Source organism: Molothrus ater, chromosome 2 (genome assembly GCF_012460135.2).
Source record: "Molothrus ater isolate BHLD 08-10-18 breed brown headed cowbird chromosome 2, BPBGC_Mater_1.1, whole genome shotgun sequence".
NCBI lineage: Eukaryota > Metazoa > Chordata > Aves > Passeriformes > Icteridae > Molothrus > Molothrus ater.
The window spans coordinates 88,114,383-88,134,652 of NC_050479.2; the positions used below are offsets into that span (position 1 = coordinate 88,114,383).

Sequence of the window (20,270 nt, forward strand, 5' to 3'; positions counted from 1 at the left end):
GAAACTGGTAATTTTTTTTAAACATACGAATTCTGCAGCATTGCAAAATGCTGCAACACTGGAGAAAAACATTTAAATGCTGACATAAAAATTAATCCCTCGTAAAAGACTGACTGTCAGCCATTGTTTCACCACGTGAAGTTTTAAAGAGCGTTTGGATGTTGCATGTGCACGCGTGCACAGGAACTTTTCTCAGACTTCCCCATTCAGTGTAGCAGTTCGCTCATGCTTGGCTTTCATTCCACAAGAAGGAGGAGGAGGAGGTTTTGGGGGGAATATTCCGTTACCATAAAGGGGAGGAAGTGTTTCTGCAGCTATTGAACAAAGCAGCTAGTTAACCTCTTTCCCAACCCCGGTGCAATGGTACAGTCCCACTGCTCCTTTCTAGGGGCCAGATGCTCCTCATAGTAGTAAAATGAGGAAGAAAGGAAAACATATGTGCAAAAATTTACTACCCAGCTAGTAAGGACCAGATTCCAGGAGGAGCTGAATACCTGCAATTTCTCCTGAAGTAAATTTCTTTTAGAATAAGATGGGGGGAGGGAGAGGGAGGGAAGTTGGAAGGAAAGAGGTCTGTTGTAATTGGTGTCTAGAAACCCCCACAGAGAGGATTAAGAAAGAAACTATGCTGTCTGGGAAGAAGTACGTATTTGTGTTACTCTGCATATATACAGAACTGGTAGAAAAGGCTCTGCTCTGTGGAAACCAGCCCTAGCTTTTTGAACACTGAGATGTGTCACTGTCTGCTGATGGTACTTCTTTTAAGCAGAACTTTATTGAATGTGCTTTTTCCTTTTGTATGTGTACCAGTGCCTTATGTGGAAGGGAATCACGGTCACTTTCTATTGTGTGTGTTGTGAAGCTCATACTTCAAACCAAAGGGAGTTACTTTGGGAACAGAAGCCCAAAATTCTGCTCTGTGTTATCACAGAAGCAGTTATGAATTGTAAGGCACTGGGTTTTGATATCTTTTCTGTCAAGTCCTAATCCATGCTGTGTTTAGCTCACTGCACCCTCCCTCATTTTCTGCCTCTCGGCTGTGTAACACACTGAATGGTAGGAACGAGCAGAGGGTAATGTTGTGTGCCTCATCTGCTGCCATTTCTCTGTATGCAGCCCAGTGACAATTGCAGAATGAGTAGGTAGACTCTTGTTCTTGTACTAGCAAGAAGCAGGAGACATCCAGAAAGATTCTTCAAGAAAGATGCTTTCAGTCCTTTCTTTCCACATTGGAAGGTGAGGTTCTCTTTTGGAAGAACTGAGAAACCCTGTTTGATTCACCCACATGACTGAGGTTTGTCAGTACCTAGAATCAAGGAAGCACCTTGCCTCTGCGACATTTCACAGAATCACAGCATGGGTCAGGTTGGAAGGGATCACGGGAGGGATCATCTGCTCCAACCTCCCTGCTCAAATAGGATCATCCCAGAGCACATGGCACAGGATTGTGTCCAGATGGTTCTGGAATATCTCCAGTGAGGGAGTCTCCATAACTGTCTGGGATATCCATCCCAGTGCTCAGTCACCTGCACAGTGAAGAAATTCTTCCTCGTACTCAGGTAGAACTTCCTGTTCATCAGTTTCTGCCCATTGCCCCATGTCCTAGTGCATGGCATCACAGAGAAGAGCCTGGATCTACCCTCCACTCCCTCCCTGCAGATACTTAGAGACATTGATGAGCCCCCTCTCAGACATCTCGTCTAAAGGCTAAACAGGCCCAGCTCTCTCCAGCCTGATAATAATCTTTGTAGCCCTCCACTGGACCTGCTCCTGAACTCCATGTCTCTCTTGGACTGAGGAGCCCAGAACTCGACACAGCACTCCAGAGGAGCCTCTTCAAGGCTCAGTAGAGAGGAAGCATTGGAGGTGGAGTAAAAGTAAGCACAGATGCACGAACTTGTGCCTGGTTTATCCAGACCAACAAGAGATGGCACACAGTAACAGGGATTTCAACAATGTCAAGAGAGACTGACCATGGATCAGACTTGTGCAGCCACACTGTTCTTCCTGACCTGAACCTGGCAGAGGTAGGGGCTGGGGCAAGGACTCGGCCAGAGGTCGGGGCAGGCACAGCTGCGGCCGCGCTCGGGATCCCCGGAGAGCAGGCGGTGAGGGAAGACTCTTGGAAAATCCCCCTCTGGAAGAGGCTGGCTGGGGGAAGCGGGAGGGCTTCGGCAGCACAGCCTGGGATCGTGGAGGGAAGCCGGTGCCGCCCAGCGACCCGCCCAGCGGAGCGGCTCCGAGGGGAGGCTGCCGGCGACCGGGGGAGCCGGCGGGGCGTGCGGCACACAGGATGGCGATGGCCGCGGAAGTGACAGGAGTGGCTGCAGCCGCCTCGGAGTGCGGGATCTCGCAGCGCCCCCACCCCCATTTGCCGTCGCTGGGCTTCTGCGAAGGAAAGCAGGTCGGGGGGGCGGAGAGAGAATGGAGGAGGGGCACGGCGAGGAAGGGAGGGAGGGAGGGGGGAGAGAAAGCGAGAGAGAGAGCAGCCCGGAGAAAGGGATAAGGCAGATCCTGGGAAGCGAGAGAAAGAGAGACTCCTGCAGGAGGGGAACCTGGGCGGGGAGAGGACATTGCCAGTGAAGGGCCTGGAGGGGAGCGCAAAGATCGGGACTGCTCACAAGCATCCGACTTGTTGAAAGACGTCGAGCGGGGCCAGAGGCTGTGCCCGGGGCCGGGGGACAAAGCGGCGTTGGGCGCGGAGCGAGAGGGAGCTGGCGCTGGCCCGCCGGGATGGTGCAACTCGCGCGGTGAAAATGGTCTTTGTCCAACTTTTCTGATGCCGGGAGGCCGGGCGGCACGGCTCGAGCGGGAAGGGCTCCTGCGAACACTGCTCGAGTAATGCTGGGAAGTGGAGGGGGTGTTGCTGGAGTCCTGCACAAGGTACCGTGGCGGGCGGGCGAGGACGGGCATTGTGAGTCCGGCAGCAGCGCTCGGAGCGAGCGGGACGTGGTGGCGGGTACCCGCGGGTCTCTGCCATCTGGGGGAGGGGGCACAGAACAAACGGGGACTACTTCGAAAGGGGTTAAAACTCCTCAGGCGATGTTCTTTTTCCTCCTTTCCCGGTGTGTGCTGTTCCAAGGCGGCGTTACCGGCACCCTCTCCCGAGCGCACGCCTGCTGTCAGGTGCCGGCCGTGGGCGCGGGGAGGACAGATGTGTGGAATCGGGTCACGGCCTCTCCGCTCACGGAGACTGCCATCATCCCCAGAGCCCTTCCACACGGCCGTGGTGCCTTTGGTCTGCTCCCACGAGCGGTGTTCCCCTCTCTCTAGCGCCCTGGAGAACCGTAGGGAAATGCTGCCTTTGAAGTCTCTGAAGTGGGGCTTGGTGGATGCTGGTGTGGGTTCGCGATCCTCGTGGAACGACACAGGGGAGGGAGGCTGTGTGGCCTTGTCTGTGGGTACGGTTGCTCAGCGCTCTTGGGGACAGATGGCTGTATGAGTGCTTGTGGCAGAGAAAAGCCATGTTAGGCTATTTTTCAAGGAGATGATGCAAGTTACTACTACTCAAGCTAAATAAATCTGTGAATGTGGGAGGGGCTGTTGTGCTGGGTAATTTTAATTTTGCCTTTTGTGGGATTCACTGAGATGATTTCACTTACTCTGAAGTTTCTCTTGCTATTACCACAGTCATTCGGTTGGGAAGGAGTGTGAGTATCCCCTGCCTTTCCTACAAGTTTCAGAAATCAGAGAGTGAAGATGGGGAAGCAAATCTCCTCCCAAGGGGCATCCTTCACCAGCAGTGATACCAAGTCATGCAGATTCATGATGAAGTAGAGTGAGGGGGCAAATGGAAACAACAAAGTCAAGGAGAATTAGCTGCCACCAGACATGTCTGCTAAAAAGACAAATTCGTAGCCTCAGCTGCAATGAAGGAGGAGGCTTCCTTTTTCATTGTTTTATAGGTTCTAATCCAAAACATGGAACTGGGTGTTGGTGCACCTCATGTTTAGTCACAGCTGATCCACCTGCCCTAAGCCATTAATACAAGATTTATTGGCTACTTCTAGGTATTTCTTCATTCCCAGTTTGAAATAGTTCCAATGCTGATGTTCCTTTGGGAGAAGGAAAGGAAAAGATAGTCCACAATCTAAAAATCCTTATCACTCCATCTCATTGCAGAAAAAAATACTGTTTTTCTCTAGAAGTTCATTCCCTAAATTCAACACCTTGCACTACTTCAGTTTACTTTGCTAGTGTATTGGCAAGCTTCAGATAACTGCACATAATTGCATCCTTTCCTTTTCTGCCTTTTTCCATGTATGCTCTCTTAGCCAAGTTACACAGGTGCAGTTTTTAATTCCTTGACTTGTGTGCCCCTCTAGCCACTAAACATTTTGTCTTGTCTTCTGAGTTCTCTCCTATTTAACATTCTTGCACTGAGCTGCTCAGAATTGTTTGCATGGCCATGTGTTTTGAATTTTGGAAAAAGCATCACTTTGGGGCATCACTGGATATTGTATGAAGTAGGATTGTATCTCTTTCTAATTTAATCACTGAAACCCCACAGAAAGTCAAGTTTTCTTGCATTGGTCTGAAGTTCTCAGCTCTTCCAAGCTGTTATCTGTGGCATGAACTCCTCAGGACTTTTTGGAGGGGGTTGGGGAGGAGATGTCTAATTCTTTTCTCTTTTGCCCAAGGCTGCTACTGTCTTTGCCTCCTGTATTTTGCTTGGAGGCTGACCAATGGCCCGGTGTGAATCCTTTTTGGGGAGGAAGGCAGCTGGTGGCTCCAAGGAGACAGCTGCTTATTCTCCAGCATGCTCCCATAGGCTGCCAGCAGATGTGTCTGACAAGGGAGCTGATCCCTTAGCCCATTGAGAATTGTCTTCCTTATGCCTGTAGGGATTCACTGTGTGGATCCCTCTTTGTGCCCAGGTACAGATGGCTTCCCCTTCTCCCCTCTGATATTGCATGTGCCATATGCAGAGAATCATGTAAGAGATGAGTGTATTTCTCCCCCCCCCCCCCCCCCCTTTATCTCGTGTGCCTCCAATTAAGACAGTTTTGGTTTTTGGCCAACTTTCCTTCCCTGGATTGGCAGAAGATTTATGCATACTTTTCCTCTGGTTCAGGAATGCTCCTGTCTCCAGATCTGCTCTCCCTAAAACCTTAGTTTCCTTGTATTTCATTATCCATCAGCAGTGCCTGTGCAGAGGGTTAACCTGAAGTCCCTACAGATTAGTGCAGAGTGCTTTTGGTGCACACTTAAGGTTGCACAATATATTTTTATTTTTCATTTCTGTGGCCATATTGCATGTGTTTACTGCACACATAAACAATAGAAGGGTGGAAGAAGTACAAATTGGTGGTCAAGCTAGAGCTTTATAGTGTCATTTAGCCAGCAAACAAGAGGGCAGTGTCTTCTAAAAACGGTGCTGTCGTTAAAAAGTATTTATTAAGAATATTCCAGATTGTCTGGTTTTGGTCATAAATGTGATGATTTTTTTTCAAAAAATCTCAATGACTTATTTCTGTGAAAAGCTGATTAAAGGTTTAGGGGGAAACTGATGAACCCCTATAATACTATCATTATTTAGTCTTGTTTGCTGTTGGTTTTTTCTTAAACTTGATTTAGTACTATATTACAGTTATATCTTGCTGTTGATTTTGATTTTGTTAGCAAGTTTTGTATCATCTTACAGAAATACAGGTAAGGTATTTCTTCCAGCTACCGACTGCATGTATTCAGCAGTTTTCCAACTCATTATGACCTTATAATTTAGCTTCTGCCTGATAAATCTTGGGCTGGATATCACTCTTCTCTCCGTGTTTGCTCTTTGGCAGCCATGAAGTGTCATGGGCTTCAGGGGTGTACACAAATGTAACACAGATGTATTTTTTAAATAATTCTGTAGATGTTGTACAACAGCAAACTAGCACTTTTTCTCCAGTGCTGCTGTGTAAACAGACCCCTAAAAGGATAAAAGCTCCTTAATTGCTCGTGTCAGCCACAGCAGTCAAACATGGGAGCAGCAAGTCTGAGTAAGAAAAAGCCATTTCATGTTGTCACTCTTCTCACGCTTGATGTATACAAGGAGTTTTAAACTTAACAAAGAACTACACTAGTACTTCCTTCTCAGAGGCACTCTGTTGTGCTTTCAAGAAATACTCCTCTGCCACCAGAAATAGAATTTTATTGGAAGGGTATTGTTAATATGTGTTGTGTTTTAAAAAATGCAATTAAAATGTATGTACTTTTTGGAGATCCTGTCACCTTATTTTATACTGAGGGTGCTGTCTTGCCTCTTAAAAAGTCATCAGGAGCAAGCTGATGCTTCTGTCACAGAGGTCCTACTTGAAGATTGTTCTTGAGACCACTTCTGACAAAAGCTCTTCTAGTCACTGGTTTCAATTTTCCATGCCTCCAGAGGCCCCTGTGCATTCTGCTACTCAGGCCTGCTTGTCAAGAAGATTTTTGTTCAAACGTTTCACATGCACACCCCCACGCCCGTGTGCACGCGCGCTGTGCGCATGCCTGTGTGTGCACACAGCTGCGGGCAAAGAGCAGAAAAAAGGGCTGTCCTGGCAGCAGAGAAGATGCTGGGTACCGTAAGAACACAGCCTCTCCAGCCTGAAAACTGCAGTCTTACATGTGAAAGCTGAATCCTTAAGCTCTTGATTCACCTTAGGATGGAAATTCTCGCCAGCCCAGACCTGCACATTGAAACATACATGACTTCATTTTCAGACAGGCTTTTTTTTTCCCCTGTCTCCTTAAGCTTGCCAAGTAAATGATTCCTCTGCTGATTCTGCAGTTTCCAAGTACAGTTTTTTCCTCTGTGCCATGTCTCTGGAAAATATCCAACGTGTCTAAATCATGTAATTAAACCCTAGAAGCTAAAGACTGAGAACTACTGGCTCTTTGTAAGATATTTCTGTTTTAGCATACTGATGTTTCTCCAAGTTACTGTAAAGCTTTCAAAGCTCCCTAAATGACCTGATCTCTCTCCCACTTACTGCAAAACACTCACATGATATGAATCTGTTTGGCCCAGCTGACCACTTCAGAGGCAGTGTGTAGGATACAGACGCCTGTGTGGAAGCCTTTAGCATCAGGTTTACCACAGGTTCTCTCAGATCCTGGGGATGTCTGCAAATGGAAGCATGGTTTCTTGGCAGAACTCTCTTATCTTCTTAACTCTTCTCTAAGAAGAGAGTGGGATGTCACAAGAGGGACAATATTACAGATCCTTCTGGGCAGGTCTTGAATATTTTCAATTTGGAAATTCAAACTGGGCTGTTTATAAGACTGTTTGAATTTCCAAATGTTAGGTTTCACTCACAGCTAGGATCAATTTCATTCCAGTACGCAGAATCTGGAATGCTTTCTGCACCAGGAAGATGTTTGAAATTACTCCTCCTTGGGTTTGAGCCAGGAAGAAGCTGCTGGAAGCACAGCTGGATTGGGATGCCTGCCTGCAGTTGTCTCCCAGATGGTCCCTTCCCCTCCTAATGTCAGTAGGCTTTCAGCTGGTGCCAGCAGCAATGGGGATGCAAATATGTACTGACATTTTCACTTTTTAGTGAGTTTACTAATCCCATTTGGTGCATGTGTTGTCCATAAAGGGGCTACCATATCAGCAGTTAGCACTGCCATCACTATGGTGTCAGGAATGGAATAGTGCTGTTGAGGAATGTTTGTTTCATTGCTAGTGCAGAGAGGATCTTAGTGGTCTTCTCTTCCAGTATCTAGCCATGTTAGAAGTACATAAAGATGTTCTCATGTGATGTGAGAACAAATTCTGGTGACCTGAGTGTAAATCAGGAGTCGGTTAAAATCTAGGGGATAGGTAGAGGCTTTGACAGAGGGAATTTTCTTAGTTTGCACGTGCCTTGTTCTGCTGGGACATGTATGTGGAGTCAGATGCTGAAGAGTAATTAGTCTTCATTTTGAGCCTTACCGTAGCTACCTTTTTGCTTGGGGCCCCAGGCTGAGCACCAGAAAGACATTTGGTGAAATAAAGTAATGGGAATGATGCATGACTTGTGCTCCTTGTTTCAGTCAGAAGTTCTCTTAACTCAGACTGCAAGAATGGTGTTGACAGTTGTGTGTTTCTCATGGATGATTTTACCACTCTTGAATTAGAAGTGGCTCTGGATGGTCTCAGAGAGCTGCAGGTTCTTGGAAGAACTAAGGACATCTTTGGGCAGAAGATGGAGGGCCATGAAGGGAGGGCCAGAAAAGGCCAGGAAGAGAGGTGAAGCACCTCTTCTGAAGACAAGCTGAGAGACCTGGGATTGTTCAGACTGGAGAAGACTCTGGAGTGACATTATTGTGGCCTTCCAGTACCTAAAGGGGATGTAAGAGAGCTGGAGAGGGACTTTTGTCAAGGTCCTCTAAGCAATACAATATCTGGGAAAGACTTCAGACTTGAAGGGTTGGTGTAGAGGAAGGAATTCTTTACTCAGAGAGTAGTGAGGCACTGGAACAAGTTGCCTGGCGAAGCTGTGGATGCCCCGTCCCTGGAAGTGTTCAGGGCCAGGCTGGATGGGGCTTGGAGCAACGTGGTCTAGTGGAAGGTGTCCCTGCCCATGGCAGGGGGTCAGAATTAAATGGTCTTTAAGGTCCCCTCCAACCCAAACCATTCTGTGATTCTGTGAAATCAAATTAGTGACTAGATCCCTGTTACCTGAGAAGAATAGCTTTAAAAATTGTCTCCTAAATAGATTCTTTTGATTATGTCTAATGGGTTACCCTCCAAAAAGTGTGTGTGATGACAGTGTGAAGAAAGCAAATCAGTCTCCAGAAACAGAGTAAAAACAAAAATATTAAATTCTTTAAAAGAATTAAGCTAAAACAAATCTTACTCTGTTTGATAAATTAACACCTACTGGACAGTCCTAATTGAAAGGATCAGAATAGGGTCTGTTGAATTGTACATTTCCTGCTTCTCTTGGCCAATAGTCTGTACCAGGCCACTGTACCAGGCCAGTGTTGAAAAGAGTTGTGAATATGGAAATCAGAGTGGGAAGGGGAACTTGACCTAAATCTTTAGAAAGTTCTTTTAAAATTAGTTTTTAGATGATTTTTTTAAAGGCTTAGCCTTCCCCTCTTCCACCCAGATCATAGCATATCAGCCTGGCATTTTTTACTTTTTTTCTTTTGTGCCTCTGAACCTGTGGCGTTGAAATTGTACAGTCCCTGACTTTATGGCACTAATGCAAATGCACAGAGACTATTTGTGTTTGACTGTGTGAACTTCTGTGCCACAGCACTGATGAACTGGGAGCTCAGTGAAGAGCAACAGCAGTGATTAGATGACTATAGGGAATTTTTAAAATGCTATTAAAAAGCACTAGCTTACTGATGAGTGAAAAGGGTTTGCTCTGGAGTAGCTAGAGTATCTAAAAGACTATTGACAGGATTCTAGGCAATGTGCTGGCCAAAGGAAAAGGGCTGGCTCAAATTGCCCAAAGTAGATGGGTTTGGGTCAGTATTAAGGTGTGGTTTCTTCCAGCAAAGGCCTGCATAGATTGTAGAAAGTCATGGAAGCCTTATTGCTAATGACATTTAAAAATATGACTAGGGAAGCTTAAAGAAATACATCGACAAAAATCCTTCAGTTGACATGGCACTGTAGGCCAGATGTTGTCTAAATAAAGGTGCCCATTCCCCTTATTTAATTTCTATTACTATAGTCTTACCAACAGCTGGGGGAGGGACTACCTTCCTGCCAGAAAATGTGCCTTGGGTCTGCTCTGTTATGATCAAGACTGGTTGATATCCAAGGAAAGGAAGTGGTGTATTGTACTCACTCCATTTTAAATGTAATCCTTTGGTTTTGAGGTTGGACGTGGATGTAACAAGAGCAGTGAGCCCCAGCATCCACACTGAAATATAAATAAGCCTTTGAGACACTGAGGAGGCAGGATGAACTCTGAGAATTATGTGTTGTTGCTTTCATCTCTGGCACGAAAAATAATACAAACATGCATTAGAAAGAGATGCTATGAGCCTGAAATATCCTTCTACCATAACCTGCTTGGCCTTCCCTTTTCCTCTTAAGACTATTTTTGTTCTGCAGAAGTATTAGTGGCACATAATGTCCCCATTTCCTGAGGGTGGAAACATCGAACTGGAAATGCAGGATGGAGGAGGAGGGAAGGACCTGAGAACAAAATTGGCTGCTCTTCAGGCTCTGCCAGTGGCAAGTTCAAATTTTTGGTGGAGCTCTCTAACCCACTTTTGCTACACATGGGCTCTTTCTGATGCTTCTCTGAACTCAGGTAATTGTTTCAAGCAGTCATTGCCATTCAGATCATCTCTTCTTTGGAGCATTCAGCTGATTTCTTCAAGCTACTGTTTCTGCTTCAATTCCCTCTCAGTTGTCTCGTAGATAAGAGCCAATTTTGGGCAACCCGATTCCCAAAATCAAAATGAAACCTGGTTTTAGCCTTGAATCAGCATGAATCATTAGTGTTGTTCTCTAAATAATCATCTAGATGGTGACAAAAGTTGAAAGAAACTTAGTGTGAAAGACCAAGTGAGATGTTTCTGAAGTCCAACAGAACTTTTGGGATGTCTGTTCTTGTTGCTCAGTTCAGTCATTTTAACAGTGAGACCAAGGCACTAAGAGGAAAGACAACTGAGTCTGAATGAATATTATGGATTTCAAGACTGGAACTGAAGACAGCAAAACTGGAGAAACCATATATTTTCTTGCCTTGGTTCTAGGTCTCGTAGTTCTTTGCTCTGTGTTCTCAAGAGGTTGCTGCCAAGGTAGCTCCCTAATTGCCTGTCTGCGCAGTGAAGTAACACCTCCTGCAAAAAATGGCTGTAGACAGACTGTAGTAAGTGTTGGTGTGGTGCACTTCTCAGAGTATGACCAGTGCAGTGCAAGGTTGTTTTGTGATGTTTTAATACCTAACATGAATGTGAGACTCAAACTAGTGGTAGAATGACAGAATTCCCATCTTGGCAAACAGTGGTCATAAAAGAATGAAGGCTGTGTTGTAGAGCTCTTCTCTGAGCCATTTTCTCCCTCACTCATAGCTTCCTAGTTTTGTGCATATATTTCCACATCAAACGTTCTAATTTACGTGCTGGAGCTAAAGCTTGTATATTGTACAGCCTGTTGGTGCAGTCAGCAAAACGTAAGGGAATCAGCTTGACTGAATATAATTTTTTATTCTCACTCCCATTTGGGGAATATGTTATGTTACAGCCCTCTGTTGAGGGGGGTATATATAGCCATATATATAACATATAAGACCAACCTTATGAACTCAAAAGCTGGTATTTGTAATTCTGTGGGGTTATAACTAGATGGAAGGTACCTGGTAATCATTTGCATGGAGTGAAGGTAGGAAAGTAGGTTTGGACAGCAAGGTCAAGCAGTGAAAAAGTCAGTAAAGTGATCGTGCTTCAATGCTTTTCTGCCTTGTTGTTTTACAAAGAAGCATTCTTGCTTCTCTTAACAGGAATAAAAACAGTGATGATAAATAATGCTAGTAATTAAATAGTTTTAAAAGTAGCCTCTATCTGCAAATGCATGAAGCCAACAATTTGTGAACCAAGCTCTATGACAGCCCAAGGCTGTGAAACTGATTAAAATGGAAAAAAGTAGTTTTAATTAACCCTTAAATTATGAAGCACATTCTCTGAAAACCCAAGCTGCCTCATTGAAGCCAGACAGGAGGTTAATAAAAAGAGCTGCACTTAAATTAAGATGCTTTAATATTATTAGTCCTTTCTGTAATCTGTTTTGAAATGACAGTTTCTCCCATGGAATGAAAGGCAATTTCAAAATGATGGGAATTCCCATAGAAGAGGAACATTATCTTTTAACCGGCTGTCAGTGCTGCCACTATATCCCAACAGGCAACATAACCTTGGATTCTGTGAATACGAATGACATGCATTTTCTGCTTATGCTAAATATTTCTTACTGTAAAACCCTCATGAAGTCAAAAGCAAAATTAGAGATGAGGACAGTAAGCATATTTTTGCAAAAATTGAAGTTCTTTACTGCAGCTGAAGAAAATACTAATCCTTACTAAAGGATTTTGCAAAGTGGTCCACAATGAACAGTTTAAGAAAAGTATTTTCAGCTGGTTCTTTTTTTCCTCTCCATTGTATCTTTAGAGTGTTTGTGCATGGATCTTGCTTCATATATTTCTAGACATGTCGTGTAAGGCTACATTCTTAAGTTACAATGGGAAAGAGCATTAGTATAAAACATCTCTTTTCTTAGACTTATTAATATCTTAGTGTTGCAAGCCACTCTCACTTTTGCTCCTGCTCAGCCCTTCAGGCCCTAGATTTCTTTTGCAGTGTCCTGAGAATGCCTTTAAGGCTGTTGGTCAGCTCTGTGTATGGGTTGTCTTTGCAGATTTGCAGTTGCATTTGCAGACTTGGTCAGCAAATGTCAAGGTTATTTTTCTGATTTGTGGCATTGCTTGTCTGGCCATTGCCAGCACTATGCTTGGCTTCTTTACCACTTTCCACCCATCAGCAAACAGAACTTGGTATACAATAACTTTAATTTCACTTGAAAAAAGAAGCATGATCAGCATGCTGAGTAGATGAGAACATGATTTTAGGGACATTCTCTTTACGTCACTGTCGTGGTTTAACCCCAGCTGGCAGCTGAGCAGCACACAGCTGCTTGCTTAGCCCCTACCCTCCCACCCCTCCCATCCCAGGAGGGAGAATTGGGAAAAGGTAAAAGACATGGGTTGAGATAACAACAATTAGAACAGTCTAATAATTGGAGTAAAATAATAATAATAATGGTGATGATGTTGATGATGATGATGGAAAGGGGGAGAGAGGCATAACCCCCAAAAACTAAAGTGACTTATGGTACAGTCGCTCACCACCCAGTGATGGATGCCCAGCACATCCCTGACCCATGATCAACAGATCCTGGCCACCTCCCCTCTGTTTATGTACTGAGCATGACATTCCAGAGTGTGGAATATCTCTTCAGCCTGTTGGGGTCAGCTGTTCCTGACCATGCTCCGTCCCAGTTTCTTGTCCATCTCCTCACTGGCAGAGCATGGGAAATTGAAAAGTTCTTGATTTAGAGTAAGCTTTACTTAGCAACAACTAAAACATCTGTGTTATTAAGAGTATTCTCAATCCAAAACACAGCTCTGTGCCAGCTCCTAAGAAGAAATTTAACTCTATCCCAGCCAAAACCAGGACAGCAAAACATTCTTTGTTTAATAACCATTTATGAAAATGTGTCATTTCCCTTCTTCTTTTAAATGCCGAAATAGAATGCATCTTTTTTCTTTTTTTCAGACATCTTCTATTGTAAAATTTCAGTGAATTTTGGGGTTTTTGTTTAAAATTAAGTTTTATCAGAGAAGGAAATTTCCAAAGAATTTTTAGTACCATAGATTACTTTCACCTAGAAGTTAATAATGTGGTGATCTTCAGGGATACTTGAGTCTAGTATTCTAAACTTAAAATTCTGCACTTAGAATTTTGGAAATACAACATTTTACACAGTGCTTAACAAAGGTTTGCAGCTGTGCCCTAGAGTTTGTGAATTGCATATTATTTCCTTTGCTGAAGGCTTATGTCTTCCTTTTGTACAGATGAAAGTATAATTGTCAAAGATAAATTATACTTGAAGTTGATAACATCATGTGTATTTCTACATAGATAAAAGTGCAGGGATCTGTGCACAGTTGTACTGAGAGGAGGTATCCTGAGAAATTAGAGCAAAATCAATAACAGGACAGTGAAACCATACCCAGTGAAACCATACCCAACTTGAAGTTGATAACATCATGTGTATTTCTACATAGATAAAAGTGCAGGGATCTGTGCACAGTTGTACTGAGAGGAGGTATCCTGAGAAATTAGAGCAAAATCAATAACAGGACAGTGAAACCATACCCAGTGGGTACAGTTGTCATATTCTCTTTCCATCAAAGAAGATAAATGTGATGGACAGCTGTTAATTCATTTCCCCCTGTTTGCACAGTCTCCTTTATTTACAGTATGAAAATTCAAAGGGAGTAATTTCTGTATTACTTTGATTCCTGTTATATTTTAGAAGAGTTTCCTGTTATGTTTAGAGAAGAGGCAAGTAATGGATAACATAAATAACAATTTCTTCACATTTTTCATTCTATAATGCTGTTAATATTCTGGAGCTGGGATTTTGTTTCCCGGTGTTAATGTTAGAAACTTGACTATAATTGCCAATGTTTTTTGAAAACTACACAAATCAGTATAAAAATTGTCAGTGAAGTCAAATCTTGTGAGGTGGGAAGATATTGTTTTCAGGAACTTAATTGTGTTTAATATGTATGTAATTCAAGTACATAATAGATGGAAGAAAGAATCTGTATCTTTAATTAGAATATTTTTTAAAATTGCTGTAGTTTCAAGACATCAGTGTCCATCTTTGTTAGGCATAGCAAAACATGATGTGGAGGCATTGAGAGAGGCTCCAGGAACACGGGACAGCTGTGAATGAATTTTACTTAGGAAGAAAGACTAGATTTACAAGCTGAGCTGAAAAGCTGCTCTAGCCAAGTATGTCATGGCAGAGAAGAGTGATTTAAGGGTTAGCACTGTAGTTATCTAAAGAGATGCTAACCTGACCTTCTGTGTGGGTTGGGAGATTGCAGAGAGGCTCAGAATCTCCCCAGATACCTTCAGGCTGCACCTGGGGAGTCATTGGGAGGGAGCTGTTCTGCTGTCCATAGCTCCCTTTTTAATTAGTGCAGGTCTTAGTTACCCTGGTGAACATGATTCAGCTCAGTCCACTAACCGTAGAGGTCATTTGAGTCATTATGCTTCTAAGTTGGGCACCCTATTAGAGCCTCAAGGGTTTAATAAAAATTCATGAAAATAAGCATCTCTTTCTTCCCTTTAAGAGCTATGGAAGTTCTTAATTTGGATACCACTAGGAAATGTATAATCAGAGCCTGGAAGATCAGCTTCACAATGCCTGGTGTTTCCATGGTAAACAAGGAAATAAATGCCTTTCTTTGGAGAACATTCAGAATCAGCTTTTGGAGTGCCATTGTATACTTAAGGGATCCCAAGAGAAACAGACACAACTCTATCGAGGTAATCTGTAAGAAGCAAATGATCAAGCCAGCTATGAAGTATGCTCTTGAGGAAGTATTCCTTTAAACTTAGTTATACATTTCATCTAGAGCGTTTCTCTCAAAATTAAATGAATCAACTAAACAGACTGTAAAAAATCCACAAGGGTTTTTTCCATAAATCCTACTCTCATCTCAGATATTTTCAAAGTAGTTCAGAGTCATTAAAAATAATCTCAATTAGTAACAGAGGATAAAAGGATATAGAGCAGCTATTGAAATGATCTATTTATTTAGTCAATCATTTTTCTGTGGTGGTTTATGTGTCCCAGTAATAGAATTTTTAACGAAAACACATTAACTTCATTATATTAAAATCCTGAGCGATAAATTATGTGTTGCTCCCCCCTCCCCTCCCCCCACATTCACTTCCTGTTTGGGGCGTAGAAAGATTTCTATGAATAGCAGTTATTGTAATTATTGTCTAAGAAAGAAGGTAGGCAATATTATGTCATGCTCAGACTGCTGGACAGGCACTGAGTGACAGCTTTCATAACAGCATTGTGAATGTTATCCCAGTGAGCACTGCTGCAAGGGCATCCCAGTGGCAAAGGAGCAATTATAGTAGGACAGAACCGGGGGCAACAAAGGACGGGGGGAGGCCTTTTGCTTGATGTGTAACACTATCATGATTCCCTATTTATCATGAATGAGAGGTATTAATTCCACTTTTTGTACTCTGCCTAAATGTGATGAATCAGTGTGCCGCACAAATTAATTGGAATAGTAGTTTATTGACTCTCCCAGATGTTGTGCTCATTTATCTTTTTAATGGTTCTTGCTGAGAGATAATACTAAGCTGATATGAGTCACAGTGCAAAATGAGCAGGAGGAGGAAAGACTGTGTTTGCAAAGGTACAGCATTTTCTCTACCCTGGAGAATTCTTGAGGTGCATTTATTTTGCATCTAGATCCTTTGTGTGAGGAATAAGTATGAGAAATACAGGGAAAATTTGTGGAATCAAGTGTAACAGAGGGAAGTTAGACCCATATCATGATTTCTACTGTGAGATTGGCCTAGAGGAGTCAGTTAACAATGAATGAGGAAGAAGCATTGTTCCAGTGGGAGGAAACAAGATGATTTGGAAAAGTTCTTGGAACAGATAAGAAGAATTGAAAACATAAAAAATTTGGCACTGTTACGACTTCAGCTTCTATTAGTAGAACAATATCAAATACATAAAAATACTTTGTTGCACGAGGATAGACATCTTTCCAAATCTGTTAGAAGTTCAAAACAGGGATTGGATGAATTCCTAAGGAGATACTAAAGTGAATCAATTGGGGGATATTCTCTAGTAATCTTTGTCTTACATTTGTGGATACTGGAGGAAGAGGAGGAAAGTGGGTCACACAGAGGTCAGGCTTGCAAGCCATCTGCACACAGCTCCTCTTCCTGGCACTGGAGACAGGGAGAAAACTTGGCTTAGGTGGACATTCATCTGCTTCTGTATTTTCTTATGTGTTGAAATGTGGAATTCAAAGAAACAGCTATATTCAGGCCCTCATCTTTTCTCCAGAACTTGTGCAGTACCTGAACAATCCTAGATTTTTTCTTAATCCGAAATGCGTGCCTGAATTCCTCCTGTGGAAACCAGACAGATGCATGGTTCTGCTGAGTAGTTAGTGCTATTTGATGTCAGGTTCTGCAGGTGGTATCTGTCAGAGGGAAATAGGGTCACTGTACTTTACTTTCTGATCTATGACTACATATTGTCTGTGTAGTAAGCTAGAACGTGCTTCAGTGAAGGTCTGTCCAAAGTTTTATGGTTGGAGTCAAGAGTTTGAGAAAAGGAAGGGTTTTGTTCAAAGCTTAGGTCCACAAGAACCTGTGGCCAGCACAGAATTAACACAGTTTATCTAGCTGTCACTGTTTTTGATCAGTCTCAGAGTTCTGTGCAAACCCCAGAAGAATAAAAAAGCAGTCCATTCTAAGGAGACCTCTCTTAGGTTTGTCACGTGCATGACCACCTCCATCAAGACTCCAGACATATATCATTGGGGTGCTCTCAAATAAGTGACTACACAAACCTTGGAGCAAACCTGCTTCCTTTCTAAAAAAAAAACACATGCACTGATGGAAAGGAATTCTTGATTAATGCTGACCTGTTTAGCAGCACTGGTGCCCTATGGCTCTTCAGGTGTCATCACTGACAATGCTTGAACTTTGAGGGAATCCTTTATTTGCATAAAGAAGCTGCTGCAAAGCTACTGGCTGCATGAAATGCTTTGCCACAGCTTGGATACAGCATGGACAGACAGCAACCCTCTTTGTGACAGAACTCTCACAAGCACAGAACTGTACTACTGTCAGTTGTTTCAGCACATGTGGGAGCACTATCACTATCTCTTCTGTAGCACTGAGCATCATTTGCCTGGAGATAGTACTGAAGTGTTCCCACTTCAAGATTTGAGTTCAGAAGAAGTGAGACATTATAGCACCGGCCCTGTCTGGTGAGAATAAACAGGACTTAAACAGTGCTAGGCAAGCCAGGCATGCTGTTTCACATTCAAGGCTTTCCAGCTGAAATGGCTTGTGTTTTCAGTCTTGGGTAGAAGAAGCTTTGAGGTGCTTGGCAAGAGCTGACTCTCTTCTGTTGAGATAGAAAGCAAAAGAGATCCAAGGAGATTGTGACTATATATAAGGAAGAAAAAAATTCCCAGTAAAAAAAAAATTAAAATTTCGCAGTTCAATGCTGCTACAGAAGCCCAAAAAAGTTGAGGAATCTCCATCCTTGGTGATGTTCAAAACTCATCTTGACAAGCTTCTCAAGGAACTCTACTCCCTTGCTGGTTGTTCAGCTAAGAAACCAGGATTCTTGGAAATACTGGTGGTGATTGTATTTATCTCTTTAACTGGGAACTCAAACATAAAATTTGGTAATCTAGGTACTCCAGTGATGGTGCCAAAGTAAACAGTCATGATAGCTTTGGTGAATAATGTAAGGAGACAACCCAGAAACTTCTGTCTCCCATCTCTTGGAGCTTATATTTACAGTGAAAATAATATGAGTGGTCTTTTCTGACTGCTTGGGATCTTCACAGTTTCATAGGGTTGAATTAAAAGACATTTTAATACTCCGGAACTGTCACTTCTCAGTTTAAAATTTTCAGGACTTCCAAGGAGATAGAAATCATTCCCCTAGCTAAGGAAATATATGCCTAAAAATAGGTTATCGAAAGAGAATTGGCAGCTGGTACATGAGTGGCAAGTTCATGTACTTGGAGGAGAGGAAGGAAGAGAAAGGGTATTTAAGGAAGTTTATCAAAGGACCCTATCCACAGAGGGTGTATTGCTTTGCAGTTGGATTTGGAGGAGTGTGGGGAATAGTGGATTCCATAGCAAAGAGAAGTAATCTTGCTGAAAGCAGTTTTGGAGCAGGTAACTCGCTGAGGCGGCCATGGAAAGGTGCTTGTGTGGACAAGAGAAGAGGGTGGTTGGAAAGTTGGGATGGTTTGAGGTTTCTGTTTACGTAGTTTGGTGTAGGGTAGAAGTAGTAGGAGAACTAAAGAATGAAAGATGAGCGTCTTTGGGTGTAGTCAGATTCTGTACACATCAAGTGCTAGGGGGAAGGGCAGGGCAGTGGTTAGCAATTTAGGGGCTTGGTACTCTTTAATTCACAGAGGCTAGTGCTTCCCTCCTACTCTCCCTTAAATGCTTCCATAATGTTCTCTCTATCTTTCATTGTGGAGTAAGCATTTTTCATTGAGGTGTGGAAGAGGCAGAAAAAAAATTAAAAAACCCAAAACCTAAAAAAAAACTTAAAAAAAAACGTTACCTTTTTTATCTGCTAAATCACAACCAGCTTTTTGATTTAGCCACAGTTTACTTTAAGGAAAATAATTGCCAGTCTAATCCAGACAAAGGCTGCATGATTCCTCTTGAAGAGCAATGTAACTTTGGTGGGATACAGGGGAAACCAAGATAAGACAAACAGATGTTGTAAGAGAGATGTGCAGGTGAGGAGGGCAGCAGAAGAACATTTGGTTTCCTTGGAACCAGAAATGGTTTTGTGTCTGGTTTTGTGTACGAGGGATTTTTTAGTTATATCTGTTTTGTGGTAATTTCGATGCTTTGCTGTGAGATCCAGCAGCCAAAGTGTATTTGGGTTCGTTTTCTGCTCTGTGACTCTGACGTTATGTGACATGAGAATATCTGAATTGCGAGCTGTTTTCAAGCCTTCTGCAGATAAATGAGGTCCCTTGACTGAAATGAAAGTATTCTTCAGTTTGTTTGACCTCTGTTCCTGCATTTGCTTGCCTTCATTATGAATGCTTAAAAGTCCCCATCTCTTACAATTTCACTGGTCTAATAAAAAGCTTACAGATATTGTAATATTATAGATTGCCAGTACAAATGGTGAGTATTTGTGTCTCCACATAGAGGTGTCTTGCAGGCTTGATTTTGGTGTGCCTAGTCTTAGTTTTGGTGGCTCAGGCAGCAGTCTTTACTCCTTTTCCAGGAGACTGCTGTTGTGTGCTTGGGTAGTTGTTTCTGTAAAGAAGGACTTTCTGACTTTTCACCCTGAAATTTTCTCCTCTTTGCAGTTGCATCCAGTGGTGTTTTTATTCTGTGATGTGTTGTGTTGTATATATGCTTCACAAAGTAATAAGCAGTGCCTGTATCCATCCTCACATTTAATCTTAATTTTTTCTCAGTAATAGTTAATGATTTTATTTTTCTCTTTCCTCAGAAGTCATGGACCAAAACTTTTGCCTCTTGAGAGAAGCAAAGAGATTCTGAGATTCCTTTAGTTTCCTTACATTTTAGTGAGGCCCAGAGTGCCTTTGGTTCATCTGTCTTGGGTGCTCTAGGTTCTCCTAGGAGCAGCAGAAGAGAGAGCTGTTCCATCCTGCCCAAATTTCTCTCCCTCTCCAGTAAAGCAAATCTAATTGCTTTCCACTGCCTTTTCTCATATTCCCCAGGCTGCTTTTTCCTCTGCTATGCCCAACTTGCTCAAATCCCCTACTACAAGGTTTTCAGATAATTGCACTGAGGCTGCCCCTTTTAATTACAACTCTTCCCCCCTCCTCCCCTCTTTCAGCCAAGTTATTGAGCCATTTCTGTATATTGCCTGAGACATTTTTCTTTCTCCTTAGCTACGCTTCACTGTCTCACTGAAGACATTGGAGCATTTTCAATGCTCTCCTCAAAAAGCACCTGAAGAAAAAAAACATACTGGCTTTTTGCAT

General features: G+C 42.9%; 1 protein-coding gene across 4 annotated transcripts in view; it reads left to right on the plus strand.

Moving 5' to 3' along the window:
• The first annotated feature begins 2,308 nt into the window (after positions 1–2,308).
• Positions 2,309–20,270, plus strand: part of EPHB6 (EPH receptor B6) — a 66,785-nt gene continuing 48,823 nt past the window's right edge. For 2 of the 4 annotated variants that reach the window (XM_036386998.1, XM_036387014.1), the window contains exon 1: positions 2,309–2,404. The gene's annotated coding sequence lies outside the window, so the exon portion shown is untranslated. Of the gene's footprint in view, positions 2,405–2,517; positions 2,884–20,270 lie in introns of those variants that run through there. The other 2 variants (XM_036386990.1, XM_036387006.1) reach the window with 1 other exon arrangement.